This window comes from Leuresthes tenuis, unplaced genomic scaffold (assembly GCF_036924035.1).
Source record: "Leuresthes tenuis unplaced genomic scaffold, fLeuTen1.0.hap1 SCAF_12, whole genome shotgun sequence".
Classification (NCBI taxonomy): domain Eukaryota; kingdom Metazoa; phylum Chordata; class Actinopteri; order Atheriniformes; family Atherinopsidae; genus Leuresthes; species Leuresthes tenuis.
In genome coordinates this window covers 521,992-541,385 of record NW_027325366.1, presented here as the reverse complement: position 1 = coordinate 541,385, position 19,394 = coordinate 521,992, and the positions used below count along the sequence as shown (strand labels likewise).

The 19,394-nt window shown below is 41.7% G+C and overlaps 1 non-coding gene across 1 annotated transcript; it reads left to right on the top strand.

Moving 5' to 3' along the window:
* Positions 1-12,733: 12,733 nt before the first annotated feature.
* On the top strand, positions 12,734-12,848 carry LOC140265682 (U5 spliceosomal RNA). Its single transcript, XR_011906384.1, has one exon. It is a non-coding gene; the product is annotated as a U5 spliceosomal RNA (small nuclear RNA).
* Positions 12,849-19,394: the final 6,546 nt, after the last annotated feature.

The window sequence follows — 19,394 nt, the reverse complement described above, 5'->3', positions numbered from 1 at the left end:
CACACAGGCAGACACACAGGGCCACACATAGGGCCACACATAGGGCCACACATAGGCAGACACACAGGGCCACACATAGGCAGACACACAGGGCCACACACAGGGCCACACATAGGCAGACACACAGGGCCACACACAGGGCCACACACAGGGCCACACATAGGGCCACACACAGGGCCACACATATTCAGACACACAGGGCCACAATAATGCAAACTCACTTCTAAGGTCATTTTAGAATGTTTTGGGATGTAGAAATGTAAATGTAGAGATGGAAAACCTGTTTACCCTGAGAGAACTCCCTAAAGGAGCACCTTTTTGCTTTATGTTGTTTTATATCTATGGTTTGTGCAGTCTGGAATACTTTTGAGCTTCTGAGTACTTCAAGTATATAGCATAAATAGAAATGGAAAATGATTGCTTTAAGTTAATGAGACTTATTAAGGTAACCTGTGTTTTAAAATAAATTTTCACAGAGCCATAATGATCAGAAGGAGAAGAAGGATAAAGCCTACTGAGGAAGCAAAGTTGTATGTAACAAGCCAGGGTTAATAGAAAAATTCATTGACAGTATCAAAGTTACCGTGATGCAGGACTTCTTTCAATTACTATAGTAATGTGTGCTGATTCACATGCACATTGGTGGGAGATGGTAAAGGGACGGATCAAGACTTTCTTTAGAATAATACGTAAATGGAAAAAACAGAAGGACAATAGATGCATGACGGGACTGCAGAAACGCTTCCAGCGTTATTTTAACCTTAATCGCTTGGGATTTTAATGAAGAAATAAAACAAGTCAAGGCAGAGATGTCTGCTTTAGCATATATAAAAAGTAAAGGTGTCATTTTAAGGAGTAAGGAGCAGGAAATCGAAGAAGGAGAGAAATGTAAAAGGTACTTCTTCAAAAAGATCAGAAGTACAAGGAGGGTTATCAAACCATTAAGAATGGGAGAACTGCAACAACTACTCAACAAATAAATGAAACTGTCAAAGAAAAACCTGCTTTTAGGTACACCATGACAGAAGTCTTAAACCTGATTGACAAGACAGTAAAAGAACATGTGCTTTTAAGCCAAGATTTAACAATCCCAGAAGTGACTAAATGTATTTTAAGTTTTAAGAAAGGGGAGTCCCCAGGTCTTGATGGACTTCCCTTAGAGATTTATTCAGCTTTCTGGGATATTTTAGCACCTGACTTACTTACTGTTTTTAAAGACTTTGAAAGACTAGACCGACTCTAGACCTGACAGTTTTAGAACAGGTATAGTGACTCTTATACACAAAACAAAAGGACAAGATGGATTTAAAGAACTGGAGACCAATAACCCTTTTAAATTTTGATTTCAAACTTTTTAGCAAGTTTTTAGCATCACGTGTTTGTTGTTCAGCCATGTTTTAGAGGCAGCGATTCACCCGGATCAAGCCTGTGCTGCTCCCGGGAGGAAGATCATGATCATCTCCTACTGATTCGAGACTCTATCTGTTTTGTGAGAGACGGAAACATTGGGTTAGTAGTCTTAAATTTAGATTTTGAGAACGCCTTTGATTGGGTCTCGCATCAGTACCTATTTCAGGTACTGCAAAAAGTGGGGTTCCCTGCAAGGTTTATTGCGTGGGTGGGATTGCTGTACCAGGACATCAGCAGCAAATTTGTTGTTAAAGGGAATCTGACACAAGCAGTTAAAATAAACTACGTTGTCCGTCCTTTATCTGCCCTCCTGTACGTGCTGTGTCTAGAACCTTTGGCACGGGTCTTGAGAAGGGATCAAGGAATCAAAGGGGTACTGGGCAGTGGGCAGAGATGCAGACAACAGGACTCCCTCTGACAGTGACCCAAACTGACCAGAAAATACTGGGGATGAAATTAAATAAATAAGGGGGAGGGACGACAAATTGGCCTGATGTGACAAACAAAGTTAGGTGGAGACTGGGGTATTGGGCCATTTTCTGTTTTCTGTGGAGAACCAAGTGATGAAGAGGCCGAGGGACAAGGGTGGGAAAGGAGGTCCTGAGCTCTACTTGTCCTTCGGAAGCAAATATGTGAGCCTTCATATAAAAGGTGCCATAGACCCATCCAGAAATTCAAATTCAAAGTTTTGGATGGGTTCATACCTCTGAAATCTTAAGATTTTACCCATCAGTCTTAGAGTGCCTGTGTCTTCCTCAATGTTCAGACTTTCTTAAAACATTTTAACTTGGAAAGGGAAGAGCTGAACAATTTAACTAACCATCGCTCTCTGGTGTCTGTTGTGTATGAGCGGGCCCCAGTGAGTCCAATGCACGGCTCGCATATGGCGAGAATGTGAACCTCTCCACTCTTCCAAACAGACTCCGGGATCTGTCCTGGGTGGTGGCTCATGGGATTCTCCCTGTCAGGTCCGTCATGCACTCCCGGGGCTTGTCGCCCATCTCAACCTGCCCCCAACCCGGTTGTGGCGCGCCTGAGTCGGTGAGGCATCTGCTCTGGGAGTGCAGCGCTGCTGTAGACCAGTGAGCAACGGCCGGCTCCATGAAATTCCCGTACTTACCAGCAAGGGAGGTCCTTACAGCACAGCTGGTGCTCTATGGGGTGAAAGGAATGCTGATTGGATTGTGACTTTGCAGCTTTGCTTTGCGGTAAGACGTATTGCATCACTTCCTGTTGCTTTGTGTGTGCACTGTGACATTTCTCGCTCCTCTTGAACTACTAATAATCACCTTATTTCTCCCTATAATTTACACATCTTGCATAGTTAACTCTATCACATACTTGTTATATTCTAACGCTCACTCTTACAGATCTTTAGTCTTTATTTTTCACTTTTTAGCGGTGTGTCTGGTTCTCTAGCTTAGCATGGCTACCAGTTCTCTTCCTCTATCTCCTGCTTTCACCTGCTCCGTGTGTCAGATGTTTAGTTACTCCTCTGCCTCCTTTGGTGGTAATGGTACATGTAACAAATGTAGTCTTTTTGTAGTTTTGGTTATCTGAATTGGAAGCTCGGCTCTGCTCTGCACAAAACCACCTGATAGCGAGCCCCTTTAGCGTAGCCAACTAGCCTAGCTAGCTCTATTAGTCAGCAGAATCCAAGCAGCCGGGACCTCAGACTGGTTGGAATAGCGTACAAAGTGCTTTTTTGATAAGGATTCACCCCGCTTCTGCACAAAAGAACTGAGGACGGTGGGGATTTTTTCCCCTTTAAAAAAAAAAACAAAAAACAAAAAAACATTGCTCTCTCCCTCTCTTTTAAAAGAAGACTCATCTGATATTCTGTATTCGGCCAATGGAGCTGTTGCAGCTTCGGTAAAAGAGTATAAGTTGAAGAGTTTGTGAATAAAGGTGTGCGCACACACAGTGAGCTGTAGGAAAATAGGCAGGGAGCAATGCCAGCTGGGGTATATGTTTTGTATGTTGTCTTAACTATTGGATTTTAATGTGTTAAAGTGTTGAATGTTACATGTTTGGGCTGCTTGACATGCTTCACTGTTGTTGCCAACTGTGAGGTCCAAGTGTCCTGAAATGTTATAGGTTTGTGACACGCTTCGAAGCTTCGAATTGCTGCTATGGAATTGTAGTTCATGGTTTGAAGCACGTATCGAAGCTTCAGATTCACGCTGCCATCACTAGTGGGGTCCGTCTCTAACATTCACCACTTAAAGGGTCTCTTCACACAACCCCAGTATTTTGGTCATCTGTCTCCAACAATCAGCCATGTGAGGTTCACACACATTACAATATTTCCAGATTCTTAGCAGGGGACATTAGAGTTAGTGTTTTACCATTCAGCTTATTATAAAACCTGCAAGCCAACCGAAGGAGAAAAAACATTTCCAACCAATTGATTTTCTTAAAATTTATTGTAGTTTAGCAGCACAGTAATAGCTGTTCAACAATTTTAAAATTCAAAGCGATTTTTCAAAATCAGCCAAACCATCAAGTCCCTTGTTGGACAATTATTTTATGAACTGTAGTAATCTTACTTGTAACAACACAAACTAAACAAACTCTCTTTAGAAGTTGTATTTATTTATGCACAGGCAATTGGCACAAAATGCAAACATAAATCTGTGTAAATTGCATTTTAATACAAAGTTGTGGCTTTTCAGCTCTTCTTTCAATATTTCAAAGAATGTTAAAAAAATAAATAAATAATAAAACTTCTGTAAAACTCTGCCATAATACATTTACCTGTGAAAATAACAATTTGGTAGAATCTTTTCAACCATTTAAAATTCAAAACAATTTTTTTTAGAACAGTGTGTTTTAAATTTAGTAAAACACCTAACAAAAGAAAGCTATTGTCAGACTTTTTGTGTTCATTTATGCAAAAGTAAAAGGCACAAATGCAAACAGATATTTATTTATATACATTGCATTTTATAACAAATGTGTAGCTTTTCAGCCTGTCTTCCCATATTTCAAACAGTGTTGAAAAAATAAAATAAACTTCTCTCTAAAACTCTGTTCCATATTATATAAATATATATAGAACACTAACATAACTCTAATAAAAACTTTTTCAAACTGTACTTTTTCACTGTAGCATTTCTAACTGTCTGATTTTATGTTCCCTTATGTCCAAAGTCAATGCAAACCAATGCATCAACAAATAAAAGTAGAAGAAAGGACCAGCTTGTGTTTAGTAAAGTTCTTTTCCTGGTTTTTCCTTCTTAAAGCAGTAACTCGATTTTTAACGAAGAACTTAACTGCTTTCCAGTCTCTGGTTCCTTGGGCTTGAGGTTCTGCAGCAACGCAGTCCTCACAGCCTTTCTTACCAGGTACTCGGTGCATCATAATGAATTTCCTTAAATGTTTTTCCACTGCAGCACACTCTTCTGGTGTCCAGCTTCTTCTGACGACAGTCTGTTTTACTACGGTAAAAAGAAAAAAGATTTCAGAACTTAGAATCCTACTCATCCCCCTCTATCATAGAAAAACACTTCTGTGATGATGTACTTTACTGTCAAGAAGCGGTGGTAGGGAACCTTGACAATTAAAGGGTGCGGATCCAAACAGAAAAACTCCTCTAAACTCACCTCTTTTTTGGGTGTCTTGCACTCGTTTTTTCCGCCTGATGTGGAAGAACATTCTTGAAGGGAAGTCCTTATGACCTCGTCTTCTGAGTCCTGTACTTCTGAAGTATTTGCACCTAGGTGCAGAACAAAAGATAAACAATAATTTTGTGATTATATTAGTAAAAGCAAGTGTGACACAAACAAAATATAATTACAGAGGAACTCATATTTAGCAGATTTCCTGTTGAATTTGACTGTGGAAATACCTTCTTACAGGGATGTCACAATGTCCTCATCCAACTATTCTGCTTCTGTCATCTAGGAACAGAACATATTTAAACATCTCTTGATGCCCAACAAGGTCTACACCTTTGCTTTAGATCAAAACATTCTATATGTATGTATGAGTGTGTGTGTATATATAGACGTACATAAAATGCATGTTATGTACACATACCTGGGAACACCCATCATCAGTTTCTAAACAGGGAACTGATGAAATTAATTAGAAAGGTAAAACTGACTAACTGAAAACAACTACTTTGTGGTATCCCAACAAGCTAATCCCATTACTCTCAGACAGGGCCGGCTCTGGGTAATAGGGAGCCCCAGGCGAGAGTCGTCTTAGCACTCCCCCCACCCCCAAACACACACACATGTAAAGCAATACTTTTAAATAATACAGATGATTTTTGTATGGCATCAGTGCATCATAAATCCTTCAGATATTTTAAAAACAATGAACATAGTGTGCTAAATAGCATATCTTAAACAATAGAATAGCATATCTTAAACAATAGAATAGCATATCTTAAACAATAGAATAGCATATCTTAAACAATAGAATAGCATATCTTAAACAATAGAATAGCATATCTTAAACAATAGAATAGCATATCTTAAACAATAGAATAGCACCAACATCACCAAACACAAAGGCAATATTGATTGGATTTGAGGATTGGGCCTCAGTAAAGCCAGTAAAGCTTCTGTAGCTGGTCCAGGAGTCCTCAGCTTTTTTCAGTAGGTCCACAGCTCCATCCATGTGCATGCTTACTGACTGCAGCAGTTTGTTAACATTCTGGACTTTTGTAAGAAACCAGACAACAGTGCAAATGCAGAAGCGGTATGAACCAACCTCTTCAGCTAAAGACTGAGCTTCAGCTTTTATGGTTGGATCTGCGATGCTGTCTCTCGCCTCTAAGGGAGCATCTCTAACTTTTGCAGCCTGAAACCTTACAGCTGCCACACTGTTAATTCGGCTCTCCCATCGAGTGTCTGCCCAGGATTTCAATGTTGTGTCACCATGCTTTTTTAAAATGGACCACCTTTGGGTGGAGGCAGAAAACAATGTAAAAAGCTTTTGCAGGTAGCCAAAGTAGCCAGTTGCATCCATAGAGCTCTTTGCTGCTTCTGAAACAACCAGATTAACAGTGTGCGCTCCGCTTGGCACAAATAATGCTCTTGGGTTTTTTTGCAGTAGTCTGGATTGGACTCCCTTCTTCTTCCCCTTCATATTTGCCCTATTATCATATGACTGCCCTCTACTGTCTTCAAATGGAATATTTAGCTCTTGGAGTCTCCTAAAATAAGGGCTGAGAGGTTTTCTCCTGTGGTTTCTTCTGCCTCAATAAACCCCTAGAAATGCTCTTTTATTTGTGGATTTTATTTGCCTTCAACTGAAACAATTCTAATTATTTTGGATAACTGCTCAATATGGCTCAAATCTGGAGTGCAGTCTAAAATCAGTGAAAAGTATTTAGACTGTCTGATTTCAAGCATAATGGACTCCACAATCCTTTCCCTCATGCAATCAGTGAGTTAATTTTGAATGTTTTTTCCCAGGTAGGATGTGTGTTTGGCTCCTCTTTCCACCATAGCAACATGCTCCTTTAGGACAAATTTAGCCATGAGCTCCACTTCTTTGAGAAAATTACCATTACTGGGTTCGTTCAGTTTGTCAGTGGTCCCTCTGAAAGCAATGTTTCACTCTGCCAGAGACTGAATGATTGCTACCAACCTGGTAAGCACTTCACGCCACCTTCTCCTTTCTGCATTTATAAGTGCCACTTTGCCTATTGTTTGCCCTATTTTTGCACGACTCTCTAGTTCCTTCCATGATAAAATGTTTTTAGTGTGTTCCAGACTATTTTCGTGCATTTTGAGAGTGTCACTACAATTTTTCCAGTCATTAAAACCATCCCTGCTTAATTTAAAGGCTTTCTGAGAGAAGAGCTTGCAACAGAAACAATATAAACTGGCATTTTTGGGGGAATACATCAGCCACGTTCTCTTGATTTTCTCCCCATTCGTTAAATGTCTGTGGAAGTAGTGGTGATGGAAACTCCTTCCTTCCTCTCTTTTAGGGAATGTGAAGTCTGATTTCACCCCATAAGGTCCTTGGCAAACTAAGTGGGTCCTCACTGTATCAGACAGGTGGTGTGGCCAGTCACTAGGATCAACAGTTTGAAAAGATTCACTGACATCTGTCGAAGCTGATGGTGTTCAGGCTGTTGGACTGCTCTGCTGTTGCTGGTTCCTTCTCCTGTAAGAGAATCAAACGTACACACAGCACTTTAGAAAAGACATCAGACCGTTTACAATTACATTTTGACTGTGCTTTGAGTGTTTACTGTGATGCTGTAAATATATTGAGTAACCTGAGCAGGATCCAAAGCATAACATATGACCTGTTACAAGGATTTCCAGTAATCGAGCTGTAGTAACTATACTCAACTACTGAAAAAGGCCATACGATGGCATTTGAATAATAATATTTTTGCACAAGTCTATAAACTAATGCCTCTTATTTTCTCTAGCAAAATTAAATTTGAATGTAAATATTATACGTACTAAAATATCTTTATGCATACATTCTAATGTAGACTAATTAGTCTGATACGGATTTTGATTTATTGGCGTTATACATATATTTATCCCACAATATTTCCAAAAAGATGGCAACTACTATTTTAAATAACCAATAGTCACCTGGAGAGAGACGCTGAAGCTGCGTCTCACTAGTAGCAGATGTTCTGCTGATCAAAGACTATATAGATAGATTAGAATTGACAGAAAGTAATTAGGAAATAAAACAAGTCACACCATCCACATCAAGATAAATTTCATCCAGGCTCTTCCCTTTATACGCTCCCAACTGTCCCTGCTCCATTGCTAAGAGAACTTTGCTAATTTTTGCAAGCTGCAAGGTTCCTTCTGGAAGACGGTAGTGCTTTCTGTGCACTTCAATGTTGTGTCCAAGGAAATCTGCCAGCTGGTCAAGTTCTGTTGTCTTTAGATTCAGAACAGTGGACAGTGTAGCAATGTGTTTCCTCAGCTTCGTTGAAGTGAGTGCTTTGGGGTGTTTTATATCATTGCATTCGTTCACGAGCTGTCTAATGTAGTCTGAACCCCTGATGTAATGGACAGAATGTGGCAATGCAAAGAGATATCCATTTTCTTTGAGTACTCCACATTTTTCTCGCTTCTCATTCATGAGGTCAATGGATTCCCTCATGACCGGAGTTAAAAGAACAGGAACTTTTCTCTTTTTCCAACTATGGTAATGCGAAGAAAATGTTTGCAAAGTTTTTGCTCGAGTGTTGCTAAATTCACATCTTCGTGTGTTTCTGACATGTTCTTTGATAAATATACAGAAACTTTGCCTACTCTTCGACGGTTGAAGAGAATAACTTGGGTCAGTTACTTTTGCCAGCTCTTTCCAACTGGAGGGTGAAGGGTCATCTCTCAGGGAATTTAATTGTACCAGCTGTTTGTTGGACAAATAGGAGTGAAGGTTCATGACCGGAGTTAAAAGAACAGGAACTTTTATGCCTTTTTTTTCGGACTTTGCGAGCTGAAGAGGGACGCAGAAATTTAGCTGTTGAATCACAAAATGCTCAAAGTTCCCCCTATTTCTAATATAATCTAATTGTGCATGTCTTTCTTTAGAGTTTTTTGGAAAGCTTAAAGCTTTTGCAACGTCGACTTTATCTCCGTGTTTACGCAGCAGATGTCTTGACATTTTCTGAACAACCTTTTCACAATGTAAGCGTGTGATGTTTCTTGTTGTAATGTCTTGAGCCATCCGCCTTTCTCAAAACTGGATTGACATAGACAGATGGCTGTTCTTCAGAAGGTGCTGGTTCGTCTTCATTCATATCATTTGTGTCAGGGCAGAGATGGAACCCTTTTCCCGATTCAGAGTGGTGCCTCTTTGCCAGAGGAATCTGAGGATTGTGACTATCCACGTTTACAACCCATACGTCGGGGACGAGGCAGTGGCTGGGTTCCTCAAGAGGTACGGGCAAGTGGACATGCAGCCAAAATATCTGCGGGACAGTTTCGGGATCTGGACACGTCGGAGGCAGTTCAGGGTGCTGTTGGGGGAGGATCCAGACAGCATGGACGGATTAAAGCACCCCCCTGAGTACTTTTCAATCGGGGCAGACAGGGGATTTCTTTTTTACTCCGGGCAGCCAGTGTTTTGCAGACAATGTCACAGTTTTGCTGCTGGAACTGTGGGGGAAGGTGCTGCCACCTGTGATGCACCCCGGCACTGTCATAGGTGCAGGGATGCGGGGCACCTGATACTGGACTGCCCCTCACATATATCCCACTGTGGCTGGAGGTTTGGAGACCTGCAAGCAGAGGCCACAAGAGGAGTTTCGTCAGGAGGTCCACGAGGCAAAGGTGGGCCTTGGGACGTGGGCTGCTGTCTGGGCTGCGGAGGCGGCCGCAGCCTCACCGGCTGGGGAGAGGCTCATAGCAGATGGAGAGGTCCCAGGCACGAGGAACGTAGAAGGAGCGGCAGACCCATCAGACTTGGGAGGTGATCGTGAAGGTGTGAGTGTGATGGTGAGCTTTGGGGACTGTTTGCCGCTGATGGGATCCTGGGCAGATTGTGCGGCGAGTTCGGAGGAGGGGGAGACGGCAGAGATCGGTGGAGTGAGGAGACACAGGGTCTCTTCAGGGGGGAGTGGTTCCGAGGGTTAGAAAAAGAAGGCCTGAAAGGGACCTTTACGGTTTTAACAGTCAATGTGAGGGGGATGAGAGATAAGGGGAAGAGGGGGGGAGGATTTTTCATTATTTGACCCAGGTCCCTTTCCAGGTTTGTTTTTTGCAGGAGGTTCATCTAAGGGATGGGGAAGATGTAAGGGTCTTCTCTGATGGTTGGAAGAGAGGGGTTTCAAGGTTGGGGTAAAACACAATACTCGCCTATTGGCGATCTCATTTAGCACGGTAAGAGCACGGGAGAGGAGAAGGGAGTTTGTGCACTTACAGAGGAGACTACAATTTTTGGTGACAGCAGGGAATAAGGGGGAGGTGTTGGATAGGGAGGCAGTTGAAGCGGTAAAGAATAAGTTAGGGGTTTATTTTAGGGAGAGGGCTAGGGTGTTTTTATTCCGGTGTATAAAGGAGAAGTTTGAGTTGGGGGAACGCTGCAGTGCGTATTTTTTCAAGCAGGTTACCCAGGTAAGGGTATGTATCCCACAGCTGTGTCGGAAAGGTGGGGGTTCTGTGACAGACCCACTGGAGATGGTGGAGGTAGCTTCTCTGTTTTTTGGGGAAGTTTTTGGGGAGGGGGCGGTGGGTGAGGATGGCCTGGGAAGGTGTTTAGGGTCTCTGCAGAGAAGGGTTCCTGGAGATATAGTTGAGGGGATGGAGGGCCCGGTGACCATGGTGGAGGAGGTGAAGGGGCTGCCAGCAGGAAAGGTGCTAGTCAGAAGTGCGTGGGTCCTGCTCCTGTTCCTTTCATGTTTTAAGACATGTGCACAGATGTGATACAGTCAATGAAAGCTTAATTAGCAAACAAAGTCACGGCATCCGAAGGAGGAGATGCCTTGAACGGGAAGACTGTGGTGGTTTTCGATCACACACTCTGACCCCAAATGTTGCAACTTTAGAAAATTTAATCCAGGAAAAAAAAATAAAAATAAAGAATAGAAAAAAGTCTCTTCATGACATTTTGTTCAGCAAAATTCACAGGTTTTTGGGGGATTTTGGGGAGGGATATGTGAGAGGTGGTTAAATCTGTTTTGGAAGGGAGGGGCTTAGGCGCGACAATGAAGGAGGGGGTCATATCCCTCTTGTATAAGAAAGGGGACAGGGAGCGAATGGAAAGCTATAGGCCGATCACGTTGCTCTGTGTGGACTACAAAATTGTGGCTCGAGTCCTAGTTGGTCGTCTTCGGAAGGCTCTACCTCATGTAATCCATTAGGATCAGACGTGTGGGGTGGAGGGAAGGCTAATACAGTGGAATCTGGGGTTGGTGAGGGACTGTTTTCACTGGGTGGAGGAGCGGGGAATCAATATGAGTTTGGTGGGGTTAGATATGGAGAAAGCGTTTGACAGGGTGAACCACAGGTTTCTTTTTGCAGTTTTGGAGAGGATGGGATTCAGGCCCCGTTTCATAGAGTGGTTGGAGATCATGTACAAGGGGGTGGGGAGCAGGGTTATGGTGAACGGGCACTTGGGTACAGTGGTGGCACAGAGAACTGGGGTGAGGCAGGGATGCCCACTCTCCCCGCTGCTCTTTGTGGCTTACATGGAGCCGCTGGGTTCGGTGGTGCGGGGGGACCCGGGTGTGGTGGGTCTGCACCTTCCTGGAGCAGGTCCGGACAAGTTGACAGTGATGCAGTATGCGGATGACATGACCTTTTTTTTGACAACAGAGAGGTCGGTCACACAGCTGTTGGAAGTGGTGGAGAGTTTTTTGGAAGTGTCGGGGGCCAGGGTGAACTTAGGAAAGTCCACTATTAAGTTTTTTGGACCATAGGCTGGTAGGGTGGGAGGCCTAGCTGGTCAGGTCTCACAGAGGCTCTTAGGGTTTTGTACCTTGTCTTGTCACTTCCTGATTTTATTTTGAAATTAACAACTCCTCTCGTTTCAGATAACTTGCTCTTCCTCCCGTGTCTCATAGTCTTCCCTGATTCCCAAGTGTTTCCACCTGTTCCCCTTGGTTCTACATGTGTATTTAGTCTGCGTCTTCCCTTGTCTAGTTGCCAGTGTGTTGAATTGTCTTTCGAGCGTTCGTCCTCTAGCCTCCACAGTGATCCACGCCTACGTAAACCAAAGATCTTGTTTATTAATGATTTCCTCCTTGAGAGTGATTTTCTGTTGTAAGTTTTGCCATAGATTTAGTCAAGTGAAGTTTTGTTTGTCCTTGTCGTTTATTCAGTATTATCTCCGGTAGAGGAGTGTCTTTGATTTATAATTATAACTTTCATAGCAACTCCATTAGAAGGAGTCTCCTTTTGTTTATTGATTTTGCAGAAAGGTCTAACGAACAGGGCGAGGGATATAAATTGGCTCGCCTTACACAGGAGGTTGCCGCTGGGAACGGTGCGCTCTTCTCTGCTCTTGTGAAAAAGCAAACAGTGGTGCAGGATGGAAGTTTCAGGGAGCCCAAGATGAAATTTTCTTTTAGTCTGCTGAGAAAAGGGAGTGAATGCTAGGCAGACTTTAACACGGCTCTGGGAGCCAGCCGAGTGCGAAACGCGACACCGAATGAGCGCTCAGAACAATGCCTCAATACGGTGTTTCCCGTGGTGTTTGTGGCTGCCTTGTCTTTTGCAGAGAGTAAAAGACAAGGCAGCCATCGAATAGGGCCCGATTGTTCCTACTTGGTCAGCCGAGGAGCAAGGGGGAGCAAGCGTCTCAACCAAGCAAAGCTCACCATGGGGAAGGTGGCTATGCCAACTGGCCTGGTGCCCTGCTCCCGCAGTGACGGATAATCGTACTCTGGTTTCTCTTCATAACGTACAAGTCTTTCGCCTTTTACTAAAGACTTCCGTGGAGAGCAGCACTAATGAGTCGTTTCTATTTTTGGCAGGCTTTACCTTTGCGGACCCACAAGTCCTGCCCAGAAGCAGGACATAGACTGAGATACTTATTGTATTTTGACGGCGCCACAGTCTAGTCAAAAGTGCATGGGTCCTGTTCCTTTCATGTTTTAAGACATGTGCACAGATGTGATACAGTCAATGAAAGCTTAATTAGCAAACAAAGTTACGGCAATCGAAGGAGGAGATGCCTTGAACGGGAAAGACTGTGGTGGTTTTCGATCACACACTCCCACTGTGTTACGATGTTTGTAACACTGGCTGTTTATATTTTTACTCTGGTCACTCGTGGACTACCCATGACAGAGAGTATTGTGCTGCCTATGAAATTCATACATATCATTCTGTGTTGTGTATAGGACAACGCTTCTGTCAGCCTCATTTTGTGGCGTGAAGCTGCTATTCAGGAGCTGGAAGTCAACCCTCTGCAGGATCACAAACCTGAAACCCAAAATGGAAGCAGGGAGGGACCAACATAGAGGTATAGCAATACATCTTCATAACACTCACAGTGATTGGGACAAATACTGTGAGTTCTATTCAGCATAGAACTTAAAATGAATCCATATATCATAATAATGGAAGTGTGTGTTGTTATTAATGCAGATAACATTTAAAAAAGTAGGATTTGATGGGTTGAATGGGCAAACAATCAGATAAATGTTTTTTTTTTTAAGAATGAATGTACTAGGCAGAACATGGCAGTGGATTGGCTTTATTTCATTAAGCAATAAATGTAAATTATTGTGATTTTCAACAGTGAAAAAAATGTATTCTACAGATATGAAATGACAAAAGAAATGATAAAAATAATTTTTTTTTTTTAATTGAATGGTAGTAAAAGGGTTTACTATGTAGCTGCAAGATGTCATGTGATATAAGTGCTGTTTCCTTCGGCAGATGGTGACTGAGTCTGGTGAGGCTGCTGGTGTGGAGGTGTTGGGGGTGTTGGAGAGCAGCATCAGGGGAGTGCTGCAGCTCCTCCTCTCCAACGACACGGTGATGGACATTGCTGAGGATTTGTGGGAGCCCCAAATGTTGCAACTTTAGAAAATTTAATCCAGGAAAAAAAAAGGCTCAAACATGAACCAAAATGGCTCCATTTTACGCACAGAAATCAAATAATAGAATAGAATAAAATCTCTATTTTGTTCAGCAAAATCCAAGATGGCTGTAGAAGAATTTACTGTTGGGTCCAAAGTCGGAATTCTGGATGGTCGGAGCAATGGGCAGTCGGGCCAAAAGGCCAAAAGAAAAGTCGGACGCTCTGACTTTTGGGGCGTCGGACTGACGTATGCTCCCCCTTTTCACCTTTATGTAATTAGTTGTCATACTTTTTCTCTGTTCACCTTCCCTTTGTCCTCCTTCCATGCCACAAGATGCATTTGAATCTGTAAATTGTATTTTACACAGGGGCCTTTGTTTTTCCGTCTACATTTAGTCTTCTACCTGCCACCCTTGTAACACCCTTTTAATTTATATGAAGGAAATAATAATATCTGTAAAAAAAAAAAATATATATATATATATATATATATAAAAATATATATTTTTTTAACAGTCATTTGGATATAATAAAACGCGGCAAATATAGGACAAGAGAAATAAGTGAATTAATCAGCCACAGAAATGCTTTGCTGACTTAAGCCTCATTTATCATAAAACAAATGTATCTCTACAGAAAAGTAAAAATTACAAAAGTTATTTCTACAGATTAACCAATTGTGTGCAAAATAAATCTCCAGTCAGGACTTTGGGGACCGTACATAAATCTGTGCAAGAGCTGCAAAATTTGAAATTGTTTAATGTCACGATTTGAAGATAAAACGGGATTCTCACCATTTTCACCTGGTTGTTCAGAAGTAACTCGACACATGATTTAATAGCCTTGTTAATTATCTCTGACATTGAAACTAAACTTGAATAATGCAGAAACACAATAACATGCTTCTGCCTGTTCCTACATCCAACAATTAGACATTTCACTACTTCATGAAAAACCTTCGCTCATCTTGAACTTGATGGCAGCAACACGTCTCACAAAGGACAAACAAAAGGCTGAAAAAGTTAGCGGTACTAAAAAGAACTAGAAGATTTCTGAAGAAATTTTGATGGGTGTCAAGCTGCTGCCCGTCCAAACAGAGAGACAGAGGCTTTGCTGTGCTGAGAGTTGAAGGTCAAGTATTATATGATCATAATCCAGTCTGAAATATGAGATACTGGCTTGTTCTGGTGAAATCTGCCTGCTTTAGACAGGACCTGTTATCACACATAAGGCCCGGTTGATCTGTTCAGAATAATGGAAACAAGCCCTTTACCACAGTTAAAGTTGAGTCTTTCCTGTCACATACAAACTTTGAATGATGTGTGTGGGCTTCGAGCCCAAAACTGCCTCGTTGAGGCCTTCTCAATGCATTTTCCCATTGGGAATTTGCCCGCTTTTTCCGCAATTCCGGTCGAGTAATGAGAGAAAAGTCATAGCACACTTCTGCCCATCGGTGCGCACGCAGCGATGTGTTTTTTATTCCGGTCGGACTGTCGCTGCAGGAGGAGTTAAGCGCCGAAATTCGTGACGGAAATGGGAGAATAATAAGAGTCCAACACAATAGCCATTTTAAAGCCTACTGATGGTTTACAAATCCCAGAATCTGTGATATGTTCAGAGAATATAAACCCAGCAGAGCTCTTAGATCCAAGGACTCAGGTCAGCTGGTCCAGTCCAGACTAAACCTGGAGAAGCAGCATTTAGCTGCTATGCTGCAAACAAGTGGAACAAACTGCCAGAGGAGATAAAAACATTTCTTTTCTCATGTGTCTATGCATGAAATCTGCAGGATATCTTTTAACTTATTGACACCGTTGCTTGTTTTTAATTCATTTTAATTATTTTATTTCTTTCTGTTTATATTATTTTACATATTTTTAATGTTTTTTCTGCTCCCCGCTGCAATGTTTTTCTTTTATGTAAAGCACTTTGAATTGTTCTGTACATGAAGTAGGGTGCAGAGGTCACCTGACGGATACCTTTTTTTTTTTTTTTTTAGGAAGTCTCTGAACTCGGTGCTGGTAAAACAAGTACCATTATCAGACAGCAACAACCCAGGCAGTCCATGGTTACTGAAACTTGTTCGCAGGCACTCGATTGTGGCGGCTGAAGTGGCAGATTTCACTGGATACACGTCCATCCGCTTTGAATGTGCATCAATGAGCACAAAGAACATTTTGTCCATAAATGGTCCAGCATAATCCACGTGGATACGGCTCCACGGTTTTTCAGGCCAATCCTAAGGATGTAATGGAGTTGGAGCAGGAATGTTGCGGTGCTCTTGACATGTTGTACAGGCCTTTACAGTCTCCTCCCCCTCTTTGTCCGAGAGTACTGAATCTTTGTCTGTCCACGCTTTCACTTGATAGGCTGTCACCAGTGTGATGTCAGAGCTCTACAGCATGAGAACTCTCTCTTCCAGTTCCTCCAATTCCACTTTTTCTGGTAAAGGAAGGCGGCTCAGAGCATCCGCATTGCAGGGATACTTCCCTTCCTTATACACTATCGTGTATTCGTAGGCTCTCAAGGTTACCGCCCACCTTTGGATTCTGGATTAAGTGGAAGATGGGAAGGAGCAAGTGCTATGGGAGGGTCGTTTATGCGCTGTAGGTCCTGATTACAGCAAAAAAAACTACAATTAAGAAAAAATAAATAACTCAGCCCCGGAGCAACTCCAGAGGACTGTAGATGTTGTCTCACTCAGTGACCCCCGAGGACAACGAAAGACTTAAAGACTTAAGAAAGTTAAAAATCCAGCAAAGACCACAACTTTTTCTTTGTTCAGCCACTTAACTCTGACCTATGAACCCTTCAGGCAGAAAAAAGGCTCCTAACTCAAGGGATGAACCAGTGTTGTGTCGACACAGAACAGACAACTTAGCAAAGAAGCCATTTTAAACTGGATCTTTAGGCACTTTGTTACCAGCAGCCTGTCACAAAGACACATCATTTGTTCCCATTTCTTTAGCTGCATCTATGAAAAACAGCAAAGAAAACACAGTTTGACAGACAGAAAATAGGATTTCTGCAGCAACAAGGTGATTCATGTTTATCCGTATGTCTTCATTCAATCGCTGGTTGTCTAGATGGTGTCCAGCAAACAACGTGGGCTACATAGATAATTGGCAATCTTACTGGAGAAAAGCTGGTCTGATGAGGAGAGACGGCATCCATCCCACTTTGGAAGTGTCATATTTCTCATTCCTAGAAATATGGACGAATTTATTAGTCATCCAAAAACATGACAACCCAGGGTTGAGACCAGGATGCAGAGTTGTAGTCTAACACACTTCTCTGCGGCCCCCCCCCCCCCCTCTTGTGCAAAAAAAATTTAAAACAAAAACTTTAACTGAACAAAAACATCAAACTATTAAATGTGGTTTGCTGAATATTAGATCTCTCCTTTGGAAGTCTCTGTTAGTGAATGATTTGATCTGTGATCATCATATTGATATATTTTGTCTTACAGAAACCTGGCTGCAGCAGGAGGATCATGTTAGCATTAATGAATCAACTCCCTCTGACTATTTAAATGTTCTCGTTCCTCGAACCACAGGCAGAGGAGGAGGAGTGGCAGCTATCTTCAGATCAGGGTTACTAATCAGTCCTAGACCCAAGATTAGTTTTAGCTCTTTTGAATCTCTGATTCTCAGTTTTTCCCAAAGTGGAAATCACAAAAACCTCTTGTGTTTGTTGTTGTGTATCGTCCACCTGGCCCTTATTCTGAGTTTCTCTCTGAATTCTCAGAGTTTTTATCCCAGTTAGTGCTGAGTACAGATAAAGTCATTGTAGTGGGTGACTTTAATATTCATGTAGATGTTGAAAATGACAGCCTAAATATTAATTTTAATTCTATATTAGACTCTATTGGATTTTGTCAAAGTGTTCACAGACCTACTCACTGCCTTAATCATACCCTTGACCTTGTGCTGACTTATGGCATTGAGAGTGAACAGTTAACAGTGTTCCCTCATAACCCTGTCTTGTCTGACCATTTTTTAATAACTTTTGAATTTACATTACTTGACTATACGGCTTCTGAGAAGAATTTTACAGGACATCCGGCAGGTTCTTACATTAACATCCAATGGCCCGGACATAATGAGGAGCCTGGATGAAAGTGGCTTCATCACAAGAAAGGAAAGGATTTCTTTGACACAAATTCTTGTGTCTTTCTTGATTGAGAGATTTGGAGAGAGGTATGTCAAATAAATATTGTTCATCTGGAGTCATAACTTAAACAAAAGTATTTGAGATTCTGATATTTCAACAATATCTGGACTATAAATTTGTAAAATTATAAAATAAATAGCTTGATCTGTAAACATGTAGACAGTACATTTGTTTACATGATTCCTTTATTTATTTTTTCTATTTATTTACTGTATTTACAGGCCAACTACAAACATTAAGGAATTTCACACGTTCATTGGTGCCTGTCTGATAAATCCAACAGTGGCTATGTGAGTTTATTTTTCCTCGTTCACATGGAAAAGGATGCCGACTTAAACATGCTTTTTAAAACGATCTGAATTCATTTGATAAAAATGGTGTCCTATAAGTGCATTTGTTTATTAACATTACTTGCATGGTATTGGACCACTGGTACAGGACCACACCGTATCTAGGTTTTAAAGGATGTCCTTTTTTGGTTTTGTTGTTTTCAGATTGCGCAGGACTTCGAGGTGATGCATGGTGAGGCAGCACCAAAACTATTTGACACGTGGCTGACAGATTATACTGCGAAGGCCCTGCTATTGGCCAAAAAAGATGGAAAGCTCCTTTCATTAGATGTGGACGAGATGACACCGGGTACAATTTTGCATACTAGAAGTTAATGGTTGCCATACCACCATTAACTGTCTATGTAAACACACACACACACCTATAGTTTACCAATATTATAATCACAAACTGGAAATCTGTTATCTTGCTGAGGATTCACTTTCACCATGACACTCACTTTGTCCATCTTTGTTTGTGTTTTTCTTAGATTGGAACAAATATGGTGGAGTTTCTCCAGCGAGACAGGCCCTTCCCCTCTGTCCTGGCCCTGGGAGAGCCTCAGGATTGTGCATCACAGTCATTTGTAATCTTTGCAGATCAGGCACTCTCTCAGGCAACACTGTTAGCGGCAGTCGATGTATGCTTTAAGTCATTCTATGTCTTTGACATGAACTACCCAAAGGCGTGTTCTCCTGCCTGGGAGTCTTTGCAACAATCTGTATATCAGATAAAGGGACCGGAGTCGACACCAGTGACATTTTTCCAATACTGCATTGCTAAATTGCAGACTGTAGTTTCAGTGAACTGTCAAATTGTGTGGAAAATAAAGACATTGTAAAAACTTTTTTTTTGTCTTTTATCAATTTTTTTGTAGGTATATTTTAATGGAGTAATAATCTATTTAATTCTGATAAGTCGCAATCCTAATATTCAATATATGATAGAGATATTTTTAATCCAACTACTGGGTTAATTTTTTTGAACCAGTAATTGGGTTAAAGGTA